Raw genomic sequence first — 21,648 nt, forward strand, 5'->3', positions numbered from 1 at the left:
CTCACTGTCCCAAATTTCAGCGAAATCGGATAATAAAAGCGTTTTTTATGGACTCAAAAACTTAAATTGATAGATCGGTCTATATGGCAGCTATATTCAAATCTGAACCGATCGAGACCAAATTGAAGGTGGATTTCGAAGAGCCTAACACAACTCAATGTTACAAGTTTCGGTGAAATCGGACAATAAATGGGCTTTTTATGGGCCCAAAACCTGAAATCGAGAGATCGATCTATATGGCAGCTATATACAAATCTGGACCGATTTGGGTCAAGTTGCAGAAAATTGTCGTAGAGCCTAACACAACTCACTGTCCCAAATTTCAGCGAAATCGGATAATAAAAGCGCTTTTTATGGACCCAAAAACTTAAATCGATAGATAGGTCTATATGGCAGCTATACCCAAATCTGGACCGATCTAGGCAAAATTGAATCAGGATGTCGAAGTGCCTAACATAACTCACTGTTACAAGTTTCGGTGAAATCGGACAATAAATGGGCCTTTTATGGGCCCAAAACCTGAAATCGAGAGATCGGTCTATATGGCAGCTATATCCAAATCTGGACCGATCTGGCCCAAATTGAAGAAAGATGTCGAGTGGCCTAACGCAACTCATTGCCCCAAATTTCAGCAAAATTGGATAATAAATGCGCCTTTTATGGGCCCAATATCTTAAATCGATAGATCGGTCTATATGGCAGCTATATTTAAATCTGAACCGATCTCTGCGATATTGCAGAAGTATGGCAAGGGGATTAACATAACTCACTGTCCCATATTTCAGCAAAATCGGATAATAAATGTGGCTTTTATGGGCCTAAGACCCTAAATCGGAGGATCGGTCTATATGGCAGCCATATCCAAATCTGAACCGATCTGGGCTAAATTCAAGAAGGATGTCCAAGGGCCTAACACAACTCACCGTTCCTAATTTCAGCAAAATCGGATAATAAATGTGGCTTTTATGGGCCAAAGACTCTAAATCGGAGGATCGGTCTATATGACAGCTATATCCAAATTTGAACCGATCTGGGTCAAATTCAAGAAGGATATCGAAGGGTCCAAAACACCTTACTGTCCCAAATTTCAGTAAAATCGGATAATAAATGTGGCTTTTATGGGTCTAAGACCCTAAATCCATGGATCGGTCGGTATGACAGCTACATCCAAATTTGGACCGATCAGTGCCATATTGCAGAAGTGTGTCGAGGGGCTTAACCTAACTCACCGTCCCAAATTTCAGCAAAATCGGATAATAAATGTGGCTTTTATGGGCCTATGACCTTAAATCCATGGATCGGTCTATATGACAGCTATATCCAAATCTGAACCGATTTGTGCCATATTACAGAAGTGTATCGAGGGGCTTAACCTAATTCACCGTCCCAAATTTCAGCAAAATCGGATGATAAATGTGGCTTGAATGGGCCTAAGACCCTAAATCGGAGGATCGGTCTATATGACAGCTACATCCAAATTTGGACCGATCAGTGCCATATTGCAGAAGTGTATCGAGGGGCTTAACCTAACTCATCGTCCCAAATTTCATCAAAATCGGATAATAAATGTGGCTTTTATGGGCCAAAGACCCTAAATCGGAGGATCGGTCTATATGACAGCTATATCCAAATCTGGACCGATCAGTGCCATATTGCAGAAGTGTATCGAGGGGCTTAACCTAATTCACCGTCCCAAATTTTAGCAAAATCGGATAATAAATGTGGCTTTTATGGGCCAAAGACCCTAAACCCATGGATCGGTCTATATGACAGCTATATCCAAATCTGGACCGATCAGTGCCATATTGCAGAGGTGTATCGAGGGGCTCAACTTCACTAACCGTCCCAAATTTCAACAAAATCGGATAATAAATGTGGCTTTAATGGGCCTAAGACCTTGAATCGGCGGATCGGTCTATATGACATCTATATCCAAAACTGAACCGATCTGGGTCAAATTCAAGAAGGATATCAAAGGGCCCAAAGCACCTTACTGTCCCAAATGTTAGCAAAATCGGATAAGAAAATGTGGCTTTTATGGGCCTAAGACCCTAAATCGGCCGATCGGTCTATATGGGGGCGATATCAAGATATAGTCCGATATAGCCCGTCTTCCAACTTAACCTGCTTATGGACAAAAAAAGAATTTGTGCAAAGTTTCAGCTCGATATCTCTATTTTTAAAGACTGTAGCGTGATTTCAACAGACGGACGGACAGGGCTAGATCGTCTTAGGTGTTTACCATGATCAAGAATATATCTACTTTATAGGATCGAAAATGGATATTTCGATGTGTTGCAAACGGAATGACAAAATGAATGAATACCCCCATCCTTCGGTGGTGGGTATAAAAAGTTGTGAACATATTTCTAATTTTCGCCGTTTGCCGAGAGGTGTCAAGTTTACCTCATTATTTTTCTCAGTGCATAGTAAGCTGGAAAAGCCTAAGGTTCCACTCACATTCGACCTATCTCCTATCCCAAAACAACTGTTTAACAAATCCCCTGTAGGAGTTATTCAATTAAGACTTCATTAAAATATTAAGGCACTTTGGAAATGGCAATAAATGATCAATCGAGACATTTGAGTTCTGGCTCAAACCCTTGAATTGTCCTTTTCCCTAGCCCTAGCTCCCTCGCGAATGTGTGGAATGATTGCATGCAGAGTGTTTGCATGCGAAAGGATAGCGCCTGAAATTTGATGTTAGCACAGGAATCACTTAATACAAATGAGATTTTCAATTTAATCATTTTGTTTGCGTATTAAATTTGCATCGATAACTGTCTGTATTTGACCAACAGTCAGTTGTTGTTCAATATGAACATCTATGGCGCCCACCTACCAACTACCGCCATAGCGAACTCTAAATTGCTGTCATCAATGGCCCACGACGGCAAAAATAAGTCATATCGTCTATGTCTACGAGTTGACCATCTGTCTGCTGATGTGAAATGTCCATCCGGGATCTGGCAGGCAGGCAGGCAGGCATTCATTTGCTTTGGATGTTTCTCAATGTAAACATGGATGGCTATTCATACAGAATTGAATGGACCCTGTCATTGGCCTCCATCAAGTTAGTTCATCTCCTGCTTTAACCCACACCGGTGATGACAGCAGCATAGCCAATAAAATGGGATCAATTGCTGCATCAAATTCCATTTGGGATAAGTGATGGAAAAGTTTAACTTTAAAATCATATCGTGAGGAAGATTAAATCTTCCGCAAATGCAAATTTGCCCCTGAACATTCCATTAAGGAACATGAAGGAATCGAGGAAAGAGTGGTGCACAATTCTGGCAATATTGGTCAATAATGCGCTTGCGGTGACCCTAGAAGTGAAAATCGGGCGAAACCGAACCAATTTTTATGAAATTCACCAGTTCGACCTGCCGAATTCAATGAACACAATAGCCCCTACAGATAAAAGAGTGCTAAGTTTGGCCCGCTCGAATCTTATAACCCTCCACTGGGCCATGCACCGTAATGATGACGCCATGAGCGGAGGAATCGCTTATCAACCTTTTCACCCGAAAAGACCTGACAATTCCAATGAAGACAATAGCCACAACATGTAAAAGCGTTCTAAGTTGGGCCGGCCGAATCTGGTAAACCCTCCACCTTGGATAGCATTTGTCAAGTTCTGTTTCCCATTTCTCTTTATAGACAAACAAAGGACATTGGATAAGAATTGCTATGATGAAAATATACCAACCGATGTGCCATACTTGGTTTGACTGTTGGGGATCAAAGTGGAATTCATTGTGCAAAATATGAGCCAAGTCGGATAAGAATTGCGTTCTATAGTGGCTCAAGAAATAAAATTGGAAGATCTGTCTACAGGAAAGCTATATCGATTCCAGATATATATAACACGTTAAGGTCATGCTGGAAGTCGTTGTGCAAAATTTTAGCCATATGTGATAAAAACTGCTTCCTCTAGAGGCTCAAGAAGTATTATCTGGAGAACGGTTTATATTGGAGCTATATAAGGTGGTGAACCGATTTGGGCCATACATGGTACAGTACAACCAAAACACTTCATGCAAAATTTCAACCAAATCTGATAATAATTGCATCTTCTAGAGGCTCAGGAATAAAAATTTCGCCCTCTAGCGGCTCAAGATGTCAAGAGCCGAAATCGATTTATATGGGAGCTATATCAGGTTATCAAGCGATTTCGACCATACCTGGCAGAGTTATTGGATAATCAGATAAGAATTGTGCCCTCTAGCGGCTCAATAAGTCCTGAGCCGAGATCGGTTTATATGGGAGCTATATCAGGTCAGGAACCAATTTGAGCCATACTTGGCACAGTTGTTGGTGGTTAAACGTGCAAAATTTCAGCCAAATCGAATAAGAATTGCGCCCTCTAGAGGCTCAAGAAGTCAAGATCCGAGAACGGATTATAAGGGAGCTATATCTGGTTATGAGCCGATTTTAACCGTACTTAGCACAGTTATTGGAAGTCATAACAAAACACCTCATGTAAAATTTCAGCCAAATCGGATAAGAATTGTGCCCTCTAGTGGCTCAATAAGACCTGAGCCGAAATCGGTTTACATGGGAGCTATATCAAGTTGTGAACCGATTTGGACTATACTTCTCAGAGTTGTTGGAAGCCAAATTAAAACACTTGTTGCAAAATTTCAGCCAAATCGGATAATTATTGCGCCCTCTAAAGGCTCACGAAGTCTAGATCCGAGATCGGATAATAATTTTACCCTCTAGCAGCTCCAGAGCCGAAATCGGTTTATATGAGAGCTATATCAGGTAATGAATCGATTATACCATAATTGGGAGATTTATTGGAAGTCGGAATAAAGCGTTTTGTGCAAAGTTTTAACCAAAATTGGATAATAATTTCGCCCTCTAGAGGCTCAAGAAGTCAAGATCCGAGATCGGATTATAAGGGAGCTATACCAAGTTGTGAACCGATTTGGGCTATACTTGGCAGAGTTGTTAGAAGTCTAAATAAAACATTTGTTGCAAAATGTCAGCCAAATCGGATAAGAATTGCGCCCTCTAGAGGCCCAAGAAGTCATGATCCGATTCCGGTTTATATGGCAGCTATATCAAAACATGGACCGATATGGCCCATTTACAATCCCAACCGACCTGCACAAATAAGAGGTATTTGTGCAAAATTTCAGGCACCTAGCTTTACTCCTTCGAAATTAAGTCTGACAGACAGGCGGACGGAAATGGCTAAATCGACTAAGAATGTAAAGACGATCAAGAATGTATCTGAGACCATTTGTTGGGTCTCATATCAATATTTCGATGTGTTACAAACGGAATAACGAAATTGGTATACCCCCATCCTATGGTCGAGCGTATAAAAAAAAGGGGGTAGAACTTATCCCTTTGTTGTTACTTTACTCATAATCGTGATCTTAGTGAGCACCCTACGAGACCTAGTTTGTCATCCACCGTCTTATTCATAGACCACTATTGATAGATCAAATAAAACGATATGGGACCAAGTGTTTGGGGAGCCGCCTCTCCACAAGAACATACCCCAAAGCGGACACATTTACGACCATAGCCATATGGGGCTCAAATGAAAGGTTTTTGGGAGTAAAGCACGAATCTGATATCAATATTCGGGTAAAGTGTCACCACCCCACCCCAACAACACCACCCAACCCCCAAAACACCCCTAAATCGGACATATTTACCGATTATGGCAATATGGGACTCAAATGAAAGGTATTTGAGAGTAGAATACGAATTTGATATCCAAATGTGGGACCACGTTTCTGGGAGTCCACCCCTTCCCCAAAACACCCCCCAAACAGGACTTATTTACTGTCCGTGAGAATATGGGGTTTAAATAAAAGGTATTTAAGTGTAGAATTAGAATCTGATATCCAAATATGGGACCAAGTGTTTGGGGGGGCGCCTCTCCCCAAAAACATCCCCCAAAGGGGACAAATTTACGAAAATAGCCATATGGGGCTCAAATGAAAGGTCTTTGGGAGTAAAGCACGAATCTGATGTCAATATTTTGGAAAAGTGTCTATGGAGCCACCCCACCCCCACAACACCACCCAAATAGTAAGTAAATATTTGCTGACTTTTGCAATATGAGGCTCAAATAAGAGGGTTTTTAGAATGGGACACGAATCCGATATATATTTTCAAGGCCAACTCACTGAGTGGCCGCCCATCCCCCAAAACACCCCCCAAGCCAGTCATGTTTGCCGACTATGGAAATACGGGGCTCAAATTGAAGGTATTTGGGAGTAGACCGCGTATCTGATATCAACATTAGGGACAAAGTGTCTAGGGGACGTCAAACCACCATAACAACCCCCAAATAGGACATATTTGCTCACCAAGACAATTTGGGTCTTAAAGAGAATGGCACTAAATATTTATAGTTTTTAGGGCCAATACCCCCAAACCGAACATTTTTGCTCACTTTTGCAATAAGGAGTTTAAATGAGATTTGAAAACGAATTTGGTATCCAATTATGAGGCCAATGCCAATATGGGATTCAAATAAATGATATATAGATATATGAGAATAGAGCACGTTGCTGATTTATTTTCCGGGCTTAGTAATTGGGCTTAAATGAATGGTATTGGGGGGTAGAGCAAGAATTGATAACCACTTTCGGGATCAATTTTCCTAGGGGGCCAATATGTGGTATTTAAGATTAGAAAACGAATTCGATAACCTATTTTAGGCCATGTGTTTGGGGGACGTCTCAGCGTGTAAACTCCCCTAAACCAATGGCAATATGGGGTTTAAATAAAGGTTTTTGAAAAAAGAACACGATGCTGATATTTTTTCAGGGCCAAGTGCCTGGGGACCACCTCACCCCCGAAAACACCCCTAAATCAGATATCATGATTCATTGTACACCACAAGTCAGTACAACATAAAATTCATTTTATTAGTTGTCATCATTTGCAATTGATAAAGAATCATCCAAAATTTAACAGCATCTACAAATAGAATGTGAATGTAACTTTAAGCGCCTTATAACATTGCTGCTTTTTGTCATCGTCTCTCATTGCTTCCGTATACACTTGTAGCCAACAAATATTTGCCGCCGTACTATGCAAATACAATTTAACAGCCCATATGGTAAAATGGATGCACGAGTACCCGTACGAAACCAGACGAGTTTTTTTTTGTGTTTCACTTAACTTCATCAAATATCGGCCAATAACAGCGAACAATTTCTAACATTGAAACACATAGTGGGATTAAGTACATTGTAAAAAAAATTAACTACTTTAAGGGTGAAATGAGTCTGCAGGTTCTTGGGTTCTGGTCAAGGTCTGTCTCGCAAGCCCCAACAAGTCTGAAGGAGTTGTACCCTACGGACTCAACAAGTTAAGACTGAAGTTGCACACAAGCAGTGGGGTTGGGGAATCAGGAAACCACTCAGCTGTTGTTGCTGAACACTTGTCTGAGGAACCATTAACCATATCTCCCAAGTCGGGTAGATTGCAGTCCTCTGAAAATCCCCTGAACGAAACAGGAGGGAAAGATGTTGAGTCGAGACCCGGTTGGATTGGGCTCAAAGTGTGCGCCGGCAGGGAAGGACGCAACTCAAAAGGTACTTCGACAACAACAGCTAGTGAAACATCTATGGAGGAATCGTCCACACCGCAAGTGTCCAGTGTCCTGAAGAAGAATGGTTCCCCCGCTTTCTCAACTGCCTCTGGATGCACAAGAAAACTCTTCATGACCAGATTAAACGAATTTTGTGAGAATGAACTCCTGGCAGACTCAGAAGACTAGGGCTTCGCCACAAAGGTGGAAATTCTGAATCCTAACTTGACTCTTGTCCGGTTTCTGCATATAAATCTCAAACATTGTAAGGCCGCTTCGGCGTCAATAAATGTCCTTCTGAACATTTGATGTGGTTCTTATCACGAAATTAATTTATTCAATTAATTTCTTAATTGAAACTGTTTCAATCACGAAAATGATAATATCAATCACCGTTCTTAAAAAAACAATATTCATTTTAAAAAATGATGAAATTTTAAAATTTTCAATTATTTTTTCAGTTTGGTTTGGTAGGAAACAGGGTGCAGCTATTAATCCGCCCCATGCCACTATGGGCACACATCTAAGCCAGTAATTGGCTTGTTGTACGCTTTAAAAATTATCAAGTAACCTCTAAAAAGAAAATTTTAAGTTAGGAATTCCGTGGTACTTACAAAATCCTTAATTGTTTTCAATACCACTACCCTAAGATGGTTCATGGCTAGTATTAAGTCTTCACCTAAGTGCCGGTATCTGACAATGACAAAGGAAATGCTCCAACGTCTCATCATCTTCCCCGCTTGCCCTACACATGCTATCATTTGCCGCACCGATTTTACATAGGCGAGCTCGTAGTCCTATGTGTCCCGTTATGATACCAATAGCTATATGGACGTCCTTCTAACTTCCTTTCAGTAATATCCTCGTCTTCTCACGATCTGGATACCCCCATAAGATTTTCGCCGTCCTACCGACCGTTTCGTTGTTCCACAATGTTGCATGCGCATTCGTCGCCCACTCCCCTAACACGGACTGTGTCAATCCGAAAGGCTTCGAGTTAACCAAGTTTATTGACGGCAGTCCTTTGGCCTTCACCGCCAAATCGTCTGCCCTTTCATTTCCCCTTACTCCGTTATGGCCCGGCATCCAAACTATGCGGATTTTGGCATCCTCCTGGAAGGCGTCAATTTCCTTCTTACACTCCAAGACTATTCGTGACTTTACCATCCTGCTCGTTATTGCCAAATGGGAATTTTGCTGTCGGTAAAGATGTTGACACTCGAAGTCCTCGCTTTAACGCCACATCATCTCATGCATTCCGTAATCGCCCGGATTTCCACCTGCACGACCGTATTATGTTCAGGAAGTCTGAAATAGACTTCAGTCCCTGGGTTCTCAATGTAAACCTCCAGGACCACTCTCTCCTCCATCCTTGATCCTTCAGTGTAACATGATCTTCCAGATGTCAATACTAGAGTTCCGTCAATCCAAGACTGTGCCGATGGCAGCAGTGCCTCGAATCGACTTAAAGGTTCATCTCAGGTATCCGGTCGGAAACCCCCCTTCCCTTCCTTCCAGGTTTCCTATCGTCGCCTCGATTATAACGCGATGGTATGAGCTGTTCTTATCCTCAATTCATTCTCCCATCGCCCAAAGTCTCATAGCCGCAATGGCTTCATCCCACATAATCTGTATGTCAATGGGTGGGATATCTAGAAAAGTCTCCAGTACCCTAGTGGGCAAGGTCCTCATCGCTCCGGCTATGCCAAGGCAACATGTTCTCTGAACCTGTTGTATGGTTCTTATGTTGCACTTTCTCTCCATTATCTTCCAGATGGCAATACTAAAGTTCCGTCAATTCATGACTGTGCAGATGGCAGCAGTGCCTCGCACCGACGTAAAGGTTCATCTAAGGTATCCGATCGGAAACCCCCTTCCCTCCTTCTATGTTTCCTATCGTCGCCTCGATTATACCACAATGGTATGAGCTGTTCTTATCCTCAATTCATTCTCCCATCGCCTTAAGTCTCATAGCCGCAATGGCTTGCTCCCACATAATCTGTATGTCAATGGGTGGGATATCTAGAATAGTCTCCAGTGCCCTAGTGGGCGAGGTCCTCATCGCTCCGCCTATGCCAAGACAACAAGTTTTCTGAACCTGTTGTATGGTCCTTATGTTGCACTTCTTCTCCATAGCAGTCCATCAAACTAATGAGGCGTAAGTAAGTATGGGTCTAATCACGCTCCTGTAGAGCCAGTGGACTATCCTCGGATTCAGGCCCCATTTTGAGCTTTCGGCCCATCTACATATTGCCCTACATCCAATTCCAGTTGCTGTCCAAGAGCAAACCTAAACATTGGAACTTGTCAGATATCGAAATCATCTCATGGAGGAAACGTGGTGCGTAAAATTGGCCCTTCTTTGTCTTCCTCGTGAACAGTCATATTTCAGTCTTCTCTGGGTTAACATTGAGACCTCTGCGTTTTGCACAGTGGTATGCCATATGCAAGACCCTTTGGGCCCTTCTGCATAGCTGGTTCGGATGCTTACCCTTGAGAAGTATTATAACACCGTTTGCGTAATGGACGGGTTCAAATCCCTCCTCAGTCAGCATCCGTAATAGGTCATTTATAAAATGCCCCCCTGTGGCGCGTCTTTTGCCACTTTCTGCCTTATATTTATGTCATGGGACACACATCCAGTCTCTAAGGACCGGGTCCACCCGATACTGGTCTAAAAAGCCCCCGCACATTGTTAAAAGCCCCCTCGATGTCAATGCATACTGCCAGGGTATACGTTTTGGCATCGAAGAATTCTTCTATTTTATGCACAACCTCATGCAGGGCAGTCTCCATCGACCTTCCCTTGACATAGGCATGTGGTTTGTATTTGAGCAGTTCGCTGGATTTCCTACTCTTTATCATGGTGTCCCCAATATGGTGTCCCCCATGATTTTGAGTAGAAAGGACATAAGGCTTATGGGTCTGTAGGCCTTTGGTGTCGCATAACTTGCCTTGTCGGGCTTGAATATAAACACCACCCTTGCCTTCTACCAAGCTTTCGGAGTATATGCAAGTCCTAGGCACGATGTGAAAATTGGGGCCAGATGAGGCACCAGGTAGTCTGCCTCTTTCTGTAGTAACGCCGGAAATATTCAATCAGGTCCGGGTAACTTAAATGGCTTGTAGCTCCTCAAGGATTCCTTTACCATAAATTCCGCAATTGTAAACCTTCGATGAACGCCGTTATTCCAAGATTCCGAAGTCTCCGTGAGTCCCGTCATATCCTGTGGAAACGGGTTTTCATCAAAGGCCTCAGTAAGTCCTACGTTGTGTCTGCTCTCTTTCCTATGTCGCCTACTAAAGTTTCAGTTTGGACATGGGTTTTTGAGAGAAACGTCTTACAAACAAACAACGCTTGCACATTATTGTAATTTCATTATCAAAATGTATGCTCTGTTAAGCAAGTTCATCGCGCGCTTCTTCCATTGAGCGACGTAGCTCATTTTGGGCTCAATGGGCAGGTTGGCTCAAATTAGCAGAATCGTCGAGTTTGGAGTGAAAATCAGCCAAAAGCATTGCAAGAGCTACCAATACATTCAGAAAAATCACAGTTTGGTGCGGTTTATGGGCTAGCGGTATCATTGGACAGTACTTCTTCAAAGATGAAGCGAATCGTAACGCAACTGTGAATGGTTAGCGTTACCGTGGGATGATAAGCTTGACTTGCATGACATGTGGTTTCAACCAGACAGTGCCGCATGCCACACAGCACGCGTAACAATGGTCTTAGTGAGAGGCGAGTTCGGTGAACATTTGATTTCACGTTCGGGACCGGTCAATTGGTCATCTAGATCGTGCGATTTAACACTTTTAGACTGTTTTTTGTGGGGCTATGTTAAAGCTCATGCTTACACAGACAAGCCCGCCCGGAATGTTGGAATGGGTATTACAAAATTGGAGGAAGGCAGTGCATTGCGTTGGCGAAAAGATATTAGAAATTGGAAGGAGGAAAGGATGTCAAAGTGGTTAAGAAAAACATTAGCCATAAGTCGATTCCCCATACCAATGCTTCGGGCGAAATAAGAATTCTCTCTATAATGCATTTCGATCTGACAGCATCTCTGCATGTCCGGTTAAACCAGAGTGTCTGTTTTAGCTGTTATAGTTTTTACTGGAATAAATATCCTCATTCCATTTAAAATTATCTTCTCAATCATTTCAGTAGTAGTATTTATATCTTCATCTGGAAAACATAGTTTCCAATTGAAATGTTGAAATAATCCATTGAGCTTAACCCCATATAGGCATGAATGACAACTATTCACATTTTGGGAGGTGTTTTGAGGGGTAGGCAAACTTCTTTGACTTGAACTTCATTTTAGTACCATATTCGTAATCTTCTGCCGAATGCCTTTTATTTGAGTCCCATATTATCATGAACATCTAATATGTCCCCTTGGGGTGGTTTTGGAGCGACCCGCTTTGAAAATTATACCAAACTTGTTATACTCCATAATCTTATACGTATTCTACTCCCGAATACCACTTTGGTTCACTTTGATTTTGGGCCTTAGTTTTGGGGCGGTTTTAGGCTTGGGATGGCTCCCTAGATACTTGGATTCAATTTTTAAAATCATTTTCATACTCTACTCCCGAATACCTTTTATTGGTGCCCTGTATTGTCCCGATCGGTTCATTTTTCATTTTGGTTGCTACCTTTAGGGAGGTTTTGGGCCTTGGGCGGCCTCCTACGTACTTGCACCCAATTTTTAATACCAAATTCGTATTTAACTTCAAAATACTTTTCATTTGAGTCTCATATTGTCCAAATCGGTAACTATCTCCTGCTGGGAGGTTTTGGGGAAGGGGAGGCCCCTCAGAAACCAAGGAATACATCTTTATGTCAGAATTGTACTCTGATTTTAAATACCTTTCATTTGATACCCATATTGCTCAAAGCTGTAAAAGTGTCCAGTTTGGTGGTGTTTTTGAGGTTTGGGGGGGACCCCCGACACTTAAGGTTAAATTTTTATACCAAATACCAACTCTCCTCTTAAATACTTTTCATTTGATACCCATATTGTCTCAATCGGAGAACATGTCCGATCGGGTCCGTTGGGATAGGGCCTCCCCCTAAGTTATTTGATCGCAACATTTTAGACCAATTTCGTATATTGGGGTACCATAAAGTGACATAAAAAGCTTACTTAAATCAGTGCACCTGTCATCGAAATCTGGCGTTTTTGAAAATTGAGGTAAGGGGGAGTGTCCGCCCCCCTTCGGATATCAAAAAATTTAGTACCCTATTTTCTTAAAATTTACCATGTGTGAAAATTTCATGAAAATTGGTTCAGCCTTTTTATATCCACTACCGAAGGATGGGGTTATATTCATTTTGTCATTCCGTTTGCAACACCTCGAAATATTCATTTCCGACCCTATAAAGTAGATATATTCTTGATCATGGTAAACATCTAAGACGATCTAGCCCTGTCCGTCCGCCTGTCCGTCCGTCTGTTGAAATCACGCTACAGTCTTTAAAAAATGAGATATTCAGCTGAAATTTTGCACAGATTCTGTTTTTGTCCATAAGCAGGTTAAGTTTGAAGATGGGCTATATCGGACTATATCTTGATATAGCCCCCATACAGACCGATCCGCCGATTTAGGGTCTTAGGCCCATTCAAGCCACATTTATTATCCGATTTTGCTGAAATTTGGGACAGTGAGTTGTGTTAGGCTCTTTGGGAACTTTCTGCAATTTGGCCTAGATCGGTTCAGATTTGGGTATAGTTGCCATATAGACCGATCTCTCGATTTAAGGTCTTGGGCCCATTAAAGGCGCATTTATTGTTCGATTTTGCCAAAATTTGGGCTTGTGGGTTGTGTTAGGCCACTCGACATCTTTCTTCAATTTGGCCTAGATTGGTCCATATTGGCATATATCTGCCATATAGACCGATCTCTCGATTTAAGGTTTTGGGCCCATAAAAGGCGCATTTATTGTTCGATTTTGCCAAAATTTGGGACAGTGTGTTGTATTAGGCCCTTCGACATCCCTCGCCAATTTGGTCCAGATCGGTCCAGATTTGGATATAGCTGCCATATAGACCGATATCTCGATTTAAGGTCTTGGGCCCATAAAAGGCGCATTTATTATCCGATTTCGCCGAAATTTGGGGCAGTGAGTTGTGTTAGGCTCTTCGGCAACTTTCTGCAATTTGGCCTAGATCGGTACAGATTTGGATATAGTTGCCATATAGACCGATCTCTCGATTTAAAGTCTTGGGCCCATTTATTGTTCGATTTTGCCAAAATTTGGGATACTGAGTTGTGTTAGGCCCTTCGACATCCCTCGCCATTTTGGTCCAGATCGGTCCAGATTTGGATATAGTTGCCATATAGACCGATCTCTCGATTTAAGGTCTTGGGCCCATTAAAGGGGCATTTATTGTTCGATTTTGCCAAAATTTGAGCCTGTGAGTTGTGTTAGGCCACTCGACATCTTTCTTCAATTTGGCCTGGATTGGTCCATATTGGCATATATCTGTCATATAGACCGATCTCCCGATTTAAGGTTTTGGGCCCATAATAGGCGCATTTATTATCCGATTTCGCCGAAATTTGGGGCAGTGAATTGTATTAGGCTCTTCGACAACTTTCTGCAATTTGGACTAGATCGGTTCAGATTTGGATATAGCTGCCATATCTCTCGATCTCTCGATTTATGGTTTTGGGCCCATAAAACTCGCATTTATTGTTCGATTTTGCCAGTGAGTTGTGTTGGACCACTCGACATCTTTCTTTAATTTGGCCTAGATCGGTCCATATTTGGATATAGCTGCAATATAGACCGATCTCTCGGTTTAAGGTTTTTGGGCCATAAAAAGCCCATTTATTATCCGATTTCGCCGAAATTTGGAGCAGTGAGTTGTATTAGGCTCTTCGAAATTTTTCTGCAACTTGGCCCGAACTTAACGCCTTTTTACTTGTTTGAGTCTATACGGAACAGACATACCCACCCGGCCGAACTTGCCAGGCTTTTACTTTTTATATATTAGAAAAAGAAGATACCTTTTTTGATCAAAGCTCCCGTACTGGCCATTTAGTTTTCAATGCATCTACCTGCATTAAATAGGTAGGCTTTATTTTTGGACATGGATCATGCCCCTAGAAATCTATCCGGGCTGACATTACATGCGAACAGATGATTGTCATAATGTACCTGTATGACTGTCATAGTCATGTGTATGTACGCATGTTGTGGCACATGTATATTGCCACAAACTTGTGCCCACCTGACCATCAATTCAATTGCCAGACACGCTTTTGCTTGGCTTTGTGCATTTGAAATAAGCTTCTTTGGAAAGACATGAACTGCAAATTACTTTCAACGTTTATCGTTGTTTATCAGTGGCGGCGTGTATCTGTCATCGTTCGTTATGATATGTGGCGATATGTTGCGATATGCGATCCAGCGATACAGCGGATGCCAAGCGATAGGCCATGATGCATTGCGATACACTATCGTCGCTGAAGCAAGTTTTGCTAACACCAAAGAGAGGGGTAGTAGTTGTGAACCAAATCAACACCACATTTGAATCCCGGGAAGGCGAGAACCACTCTGCCAGTGATAACGAAGAAATTACATGACATGACCATGTTGTAGAATTGTTAACCAACAGCGGCTGCAACAGCAATAAGAATCGAAATCTCTCAACAGCTAATGCGGTAGAGGAAGAGAGAGGACGACATCATAAATGTTTGCTTTATACCAGCCTATATGGGGGCAGAAAATAGCCCTCACTCTTAACAACATTTGTCTTCCCTGTTTGTGCAACAACTGCATTCGGCTATTGACCATTTTGTAGCCAAAGTTTGCATACTCCATACAAATGTCAATGACATGTCCGCGAAAATTCCACCTAGAGAAATGGTTGCTCCGGAATTAAATCGTTGTGTCCCTATAGATTTAAATTCGGCAAAAACATGTCATGAAAATAGGGAACATTGTTGCTTCATTTTCGAAATCTTCCAGAGGATCAGGACCATTGAAATCCTACTGCCGCACTCCAAAACACTTCAAACCTATCGCATATATCGAAGAAGATTAGCAGCAGCATTCGAAGACAGCTCTTGAATCAGGGCATGACGGCAAAGGCGATCCCACTTCAAAGGAGCTGAGTCAGCAGCTTTCAACGAAGCTTCAACGAATGGCTCCATGCCAAATCATTTTAGCCTGGGACTGTATCAGACCTGGAATGTACTGGCTGAGACATTATGCACTCGCTGACATTTCGTCGAAGGCCAAAAGACCGTCGACAGGGTAAATCTCCGGAAAAACGTATCGCCGTCAAAATTGTTGATAGGCTTAACACCGAAACCGAATGAGTGTTGAGTGTCGCGATGCAAAAATGCAACTCAGCACACACATCCCAAAAAAAAAAAACAACGCGTAAAAAGTTAAACAAGTTAAAAGGCGTTAAGTTCAGCCGGACCGAACTTTGGATACCCACCAACTCGGGTATATATGTAAACCACCTTTCGTCATAGTCCGGTGAAAAATGCCTAATTTATGGCCCCAGAGCAGCAATATCGAAATATGGTCCGATTTGAACCAAATTCGCCACGGACATTGAGTGGTCCAATAAGAACAAGTCATTGTTCAATTTTGTACAACAAAATATTGGTCTTTTTGGTAGCTATATCCAAATTTAGACCGATTTGAACTATATACGACACGGATGTCGAAAAGCCCAACATAAGTCACTGTGTCAAATTTCATTGAAATCGGATGATTAATGTGTCTTTTATGAGACCAAGACCTTAAATCGAGAGATCAGTCTATATGGCAGCTATATCCTAGTCTGAACCGATCTGGGCCAAATTAAAGAAAGATGTCTCGGGGCAAAACACAACTCACTGTTCCAAATTTCGGCGACATATGGCAATAAATGCTCCTTTTATGGGCCCAAGACCTTAAATCGAGAGATCGCTCTATATGGCAGCTATATCAAGATCTAGACCGATATGGGTCAAAATGATGGAGAATGTCGATGGACTAAACACAACTCACTGCCCCAAATTTTGGGCGACATAGGAAAATAAATGCGCCATTTATGGGCCCAAGACCTTAAATCGAGAGATCGGTTTATATGGCAGCTGCATTCAAATCTGAATCGATCTAGAACAAATTGCAGAAAGATGTCGATAGGCCTAACACGACTCACTGTCCCAAATTTCGGCGAAATCGGAAAACAAATGGGGTTTTTATGGGCCTAAGATCTCAAATCAAGAGATCGGTCTATATGGCAGCTATATCCAAATCTGAACCGATCAAAATCAAATGGAAGAGGGATATCGAGGGGCCCAACACAACTCACTTTTCCAAATTTCGGCGAAATCGGACAATAAATGCGACTTTTATGGGCCTACGATCTTAAATCGAGAGATCGGTCTATATGTAGGCTATATCCAAATCTGAAGCGATCTTGACCAAATTGAAGAGGGATGTCGAAGGGCCTAACACAAGTCACTGTCCCAAATTTCAACAAACTCGGATAATAAATGTGGCTTTTACGGGCCTAAGACCCTAAATCGGTGGATCGGTCTATATGGGGCCTATATCAAGATATAGTCCGATATAGCCCATCTTCGAATTTAACCTGTTTATGGACAAAAAAAAAAAGAATCTATGCAAAGTTTCATCTCAATATCTCTATTTTTGAAGACTGTAGCGTGATTGCAACAGACAGACGGACGGACGGACATGGCTAGGTCGTCTTAGATTTTTACGACGATCTGGAATGGATATTTCGATATGTTGCAAACAGAATGACAAAATGAATATACCCCCATCCTTCGCTGGTGAGTATAGAGAATTTCACGACGTGTTTAGCTATGACTTTCAACAACTGTGCCCAGTATGGTTCAAATCGGTCCACAACCTGATATAACTGTCATATAAACCGATCTTGGGTCTTGACTTCTTGAGCCTCTAGAGGGCGCAATTCTTATCCGTTTGGAATGAAATTTTCCACGACGTGTTTAGCTATGACTTCCAACAACTGTGCTAAGTATGGTTCAAATCGGTTCATAATCTTATATAGCTGTCATATAAACCGATCTTGGGTCTTGACTTCTTGAGCCTCTAGAGGGCGCAATTCTTATCCGATTTGGCTGAAATTTTGCATGACGTATTTTATTATGCCTCTCAACAACTGTGCCATATAAGGTCCAAATCGGTTCATAACCTGATATAGCTGCCATATAAACCGATCTGGGGTCTTGACTTCTTGAGCCTCTAGAGGGCGCTATTATTATCCGATTTGCCTGAAATTTTGTACGACGATCATCTCTCATGACCATCAACATATGTGTTTATTATGGTCTGAATCGGTCTATAGTCTGATACAGCTCCCATATAAATCGATCTCTCTATTGTACTTCTTGAGCTCCCCAAAGGGTCTCCAACATATAATTTAATTGGGTTCCGAAGTGGACCATACCATGATATCATTCTAATAGCAGAGTAAATCTTTTCTTTCATCCGACATTCCTCAACGCTCATTCTGTTTAGTTCTTTAGCGCGATCTATTATTTGTCTCTCACCAGTGATGAGAGAAAAATCTCAAAATAAGACTCGGAGCGTAGTGGCAGCTGCTTCAAACGCCCTGATTTCTCCTCTAGCAAGAGGTCACCCATCTCTAGGCTTGTGGGCCCGTGAGACTTTTCTTAATTCTCCTTTATGAAGGATTTCAGGAAAGATTAGAAGAGTTCACGAGCCATAAGTGCCGAATCGTCGATACTTCGGACTGACCGAAGGTCTAGGCAGCGGCAGGTGGAGTCGGGGTTGTTGTTTAACAGTTGTAAGGATGGGAAGATGGTCAGGATGGGGTCCCCACGGATGCCACGGAAAGATGAAGTAAAAGTTCGTGGCCAGAATGGCGTAGTGTCAGCTGGTGTCGTGTGAGCTGGAGGTGGAGTACCTAAAGCAGGAGAAATGTTTGATGGCGCTGCCAATGCTGCAGCAGTGGCTAATTAAGAACATATGAAAAAGCCTTCAACCCCGATGAGGGAGCGGAAGGGGGGAGTTGGGTTAGAAGTTCTCACATTTAGATAGATCAGCTGCACATGGTGGTGTGTTACGAAAAAAAAAAGTGAAAGTGGTGACGAATGGTCTCATTGAGACTATGTACGAAGCCCATGTTGGCATAGCTGTGTCGAGGAAATTGATCTTTCATGCGACTTATAGTGGAGGTAGATGGACTCAAAGGGCGTATAAGCGCCTTCGAATCAATGGATTTTCGCTGCACGTGTGGTTGGCATTCTCCTATTGACCATGATGGGTTTGGACGTACCGGTACATTTGTTACTCTTTTGACCCCTGCAGCTTTTCCTCAGCCTCTTTAGGCTGCATTGAGTTTTTCGTCAATACACTACCTGATATATAGGATCTTCGCCTTTCCTAGTCTTCCGAATCTTGAGAAAGTCGGTAAAGGTTTCATCATCGGGTCCCTGTTCATTAGACTGTATTGAGTCTGCCGTCCCTGCACTGCCTTATGTTCCAATGAAAAAGGATCTTTGCCCTTACTAGTCTTCCAAATCTTGTGTAAATGGGCTTCTTGGGAGTAGATGATGGCAATGGTTCCATCATCGGGTTCCTGTTCGATAGTTTGGATTGAGCCTACCCTTCCTACATTGCCTGATGTTCCAACATAAGGATCTTTGCCAATGCTAGTCTTCCAATTCATGAACAAATTGGCTTTTTGGGAGTGGGCTATGGTCTCATCGTCAGCTCACTGTGCGTTGGGCTGCATTGAGTTCTATGTCACCGCCTGATGATTTAGTCTTTTAGTAGAATCCTAGTCTTCCTAATCTCGAGAAAGTCTTTGATGGTTCCGTCGGTCGTCGGGTCCCTGTTCGTAAGGCTGTGTTGGGTCTCTCGCCCCTGCACTGCCTGATGTTTTAGTACTAGGATCTTTGCTTATTTAATCTTCCCCAAAGGAAGAATCGGTGATTGTCTCGTCGTAGACCATCTGTCCGTAAGACGGTATTGGGCGCCCCCACACTGCACCACCTGATGGCTCAATATGAGGATATTTGCCTATACTAGTCTTCCCAATCTTGAAAAATACGGCCATGGCCCCTTAGTACGCTATGCCTTTAGTCTTAGCCAAACTTGATCAATGCAAACCACAAGAAAGAGTCCTTCCTCCTTATCCTCCCAATGGAAAACATCCCACTTATCCTCGACCAACTCTTGGTTTTGCATGATTAGGACTTCCATCATGAGCTCTGTCGTGATTTCGCCACTCACATCCTTAATGAAGACCGTCGCCTTTGTGAGCTGTGGTATGTCCATCTTTCTCACAAGGTCGAGCTTTGCGCACTCCCAGGGAGTGTGGAAACTTCCAACGAGCTATTTGACGGTATCAATATAATCAGCTGACACAAAGCGCAGTGTATTCGTATGGATGGACCATCTTCAGAGTTCAACACATGTTCGATAAAGCGTTCGTTTCCCAAATGTCTCACCTGGGACCGACGATCTGGTGGAATCCTACCGGATGCACAGCCGATATCGATGACTGCATAAGTCATTTCATCTCTGTTGGGCGGTTCCTTATCTTTCCCTTCCGTGATGGCTGTGGCCTTCTTTTGGAAGGCACAGTCCTCTATGAAGACTTAGGGGCCTTGCTTCGTTGCTGTTCCGACTTTGTCTCCCTCCGCAGGACAATGTCTGGCGTCTCTATTGAGGGGGGGCTGGCTTAGTCTTCCCCGACTACTTGAAAGCGGGGAGCTTTTTTTCTTCTTCAGCGTCTTGGAAGCGTCTTATGGTAGATTTGGCGCAGTGTGAATACCTGGTTCAGGGTGGATTTACCAGGTCTAAAGCCGCATTGATGCAAAATGCAAATGCTCATTTGCCCATAAACATTCCATTAAGGAACAGGGGCAAACTTCTCACATATCAATGAGTGCTCTCCGATTCAAGTTTAAGCTCACTGTTAAGGGGCCTCCTTTTTATAGCCGAGTCCGAACGGCGTGTCGTAGTGCGACACTTCTTTGTGGAGAAGTTTTTACATGGCTGCCATACCAAATGGTACAGTACCTAACAAATGTCGCCAGCATTAGGAGGGGATAACCATCGTTAAAAATTTTTTTGATCTTCTCGCCAGAATTCGAACCCCGGTGTTCAGTGTAATAGGCGGACATGCTAACCTCTGCGCTACGGTGGCCTCCGCATTGCTAGGGCCCAATTATCTCATTGACATTAGGTTTTAATCTTTCACATTGTACGCTCGAGAGTTTTATGTGTGCAATGGGGTGGAGCCTTATTCCTCTATAGTTGGCACATTCCGTCTTGTCACCCATCTTGTGTACGTGAGCTGAGATTCCAATCATGGAGTATGCGTTCTTCTAACCAGATTGCGCAGATAAGATGATGCATATACCTAATCAGCGTGTCGCCTCCTGTCTTAAATAGTTCAGCGGGTAACCCATCGGCTCCTGCTGCCTTGTTGTTCTTTACTCGGGTCACTGCTACTTGGACCACATTCTGACTGGGAGGTAAACATTCTATACCATCATCAGGGATTGGTTCTGCGGTATCCTCTTCGCCGCCAACATCGAACACTAGCAGTTGGGTAAAATGTTCTTTCCATATCCTCAGTTACCAGATTTCCTTCATTGCCTCTGCAGGAAGATGTGCCTGCACCAAAGCCATTGGTTTGATGTTTAATTCTTTGTTAGATTTTCCAGACTTCATTCTGACTCTTGTACATCTCAATTCGCTCACACTAACGTCTTTCCATTTCCATTTTCTTTCTGCGGAATAGACGTTTCTCCTCTCTTCTTTTCTTCCGATACCTCTCCTTCATCGGGCGCGTTGCTACTGATTGCAGGGTTGCTCTATATGCCGCATTCTTGGCTTCAGTAGCATCTCTACACTCTTGGTCGTACCATGGGTTTTTTGGAGGAGGCTTTCGGGACCCAAGTACGAATTTCGCGGCGTTTTCCATAGAGTGGGCAATAGTTTGCCACTGCGCCATTATATCATCGGAAAAAGGAGTGCTTTCATCAAGCAGTTGGGTCAGTCGAGTGGAGTATGCCGCTGCCATTTGTTGTGTTTGCAG

This window comes from Stomoxys calcitrans, chromosome 1 (genome assembly GCF_963082655.1).
Source record: "Stomoxys calcitrans chromosome 1, idStoCalc2.1, whole genome shotgun sequence".
Classification (NCBI taxonomy): Eukaryota; Metazoa; Arthropoda; class Insecta; order Diptera; family Muscidae; genus Stomoxys; species Stomoxys calcitrans.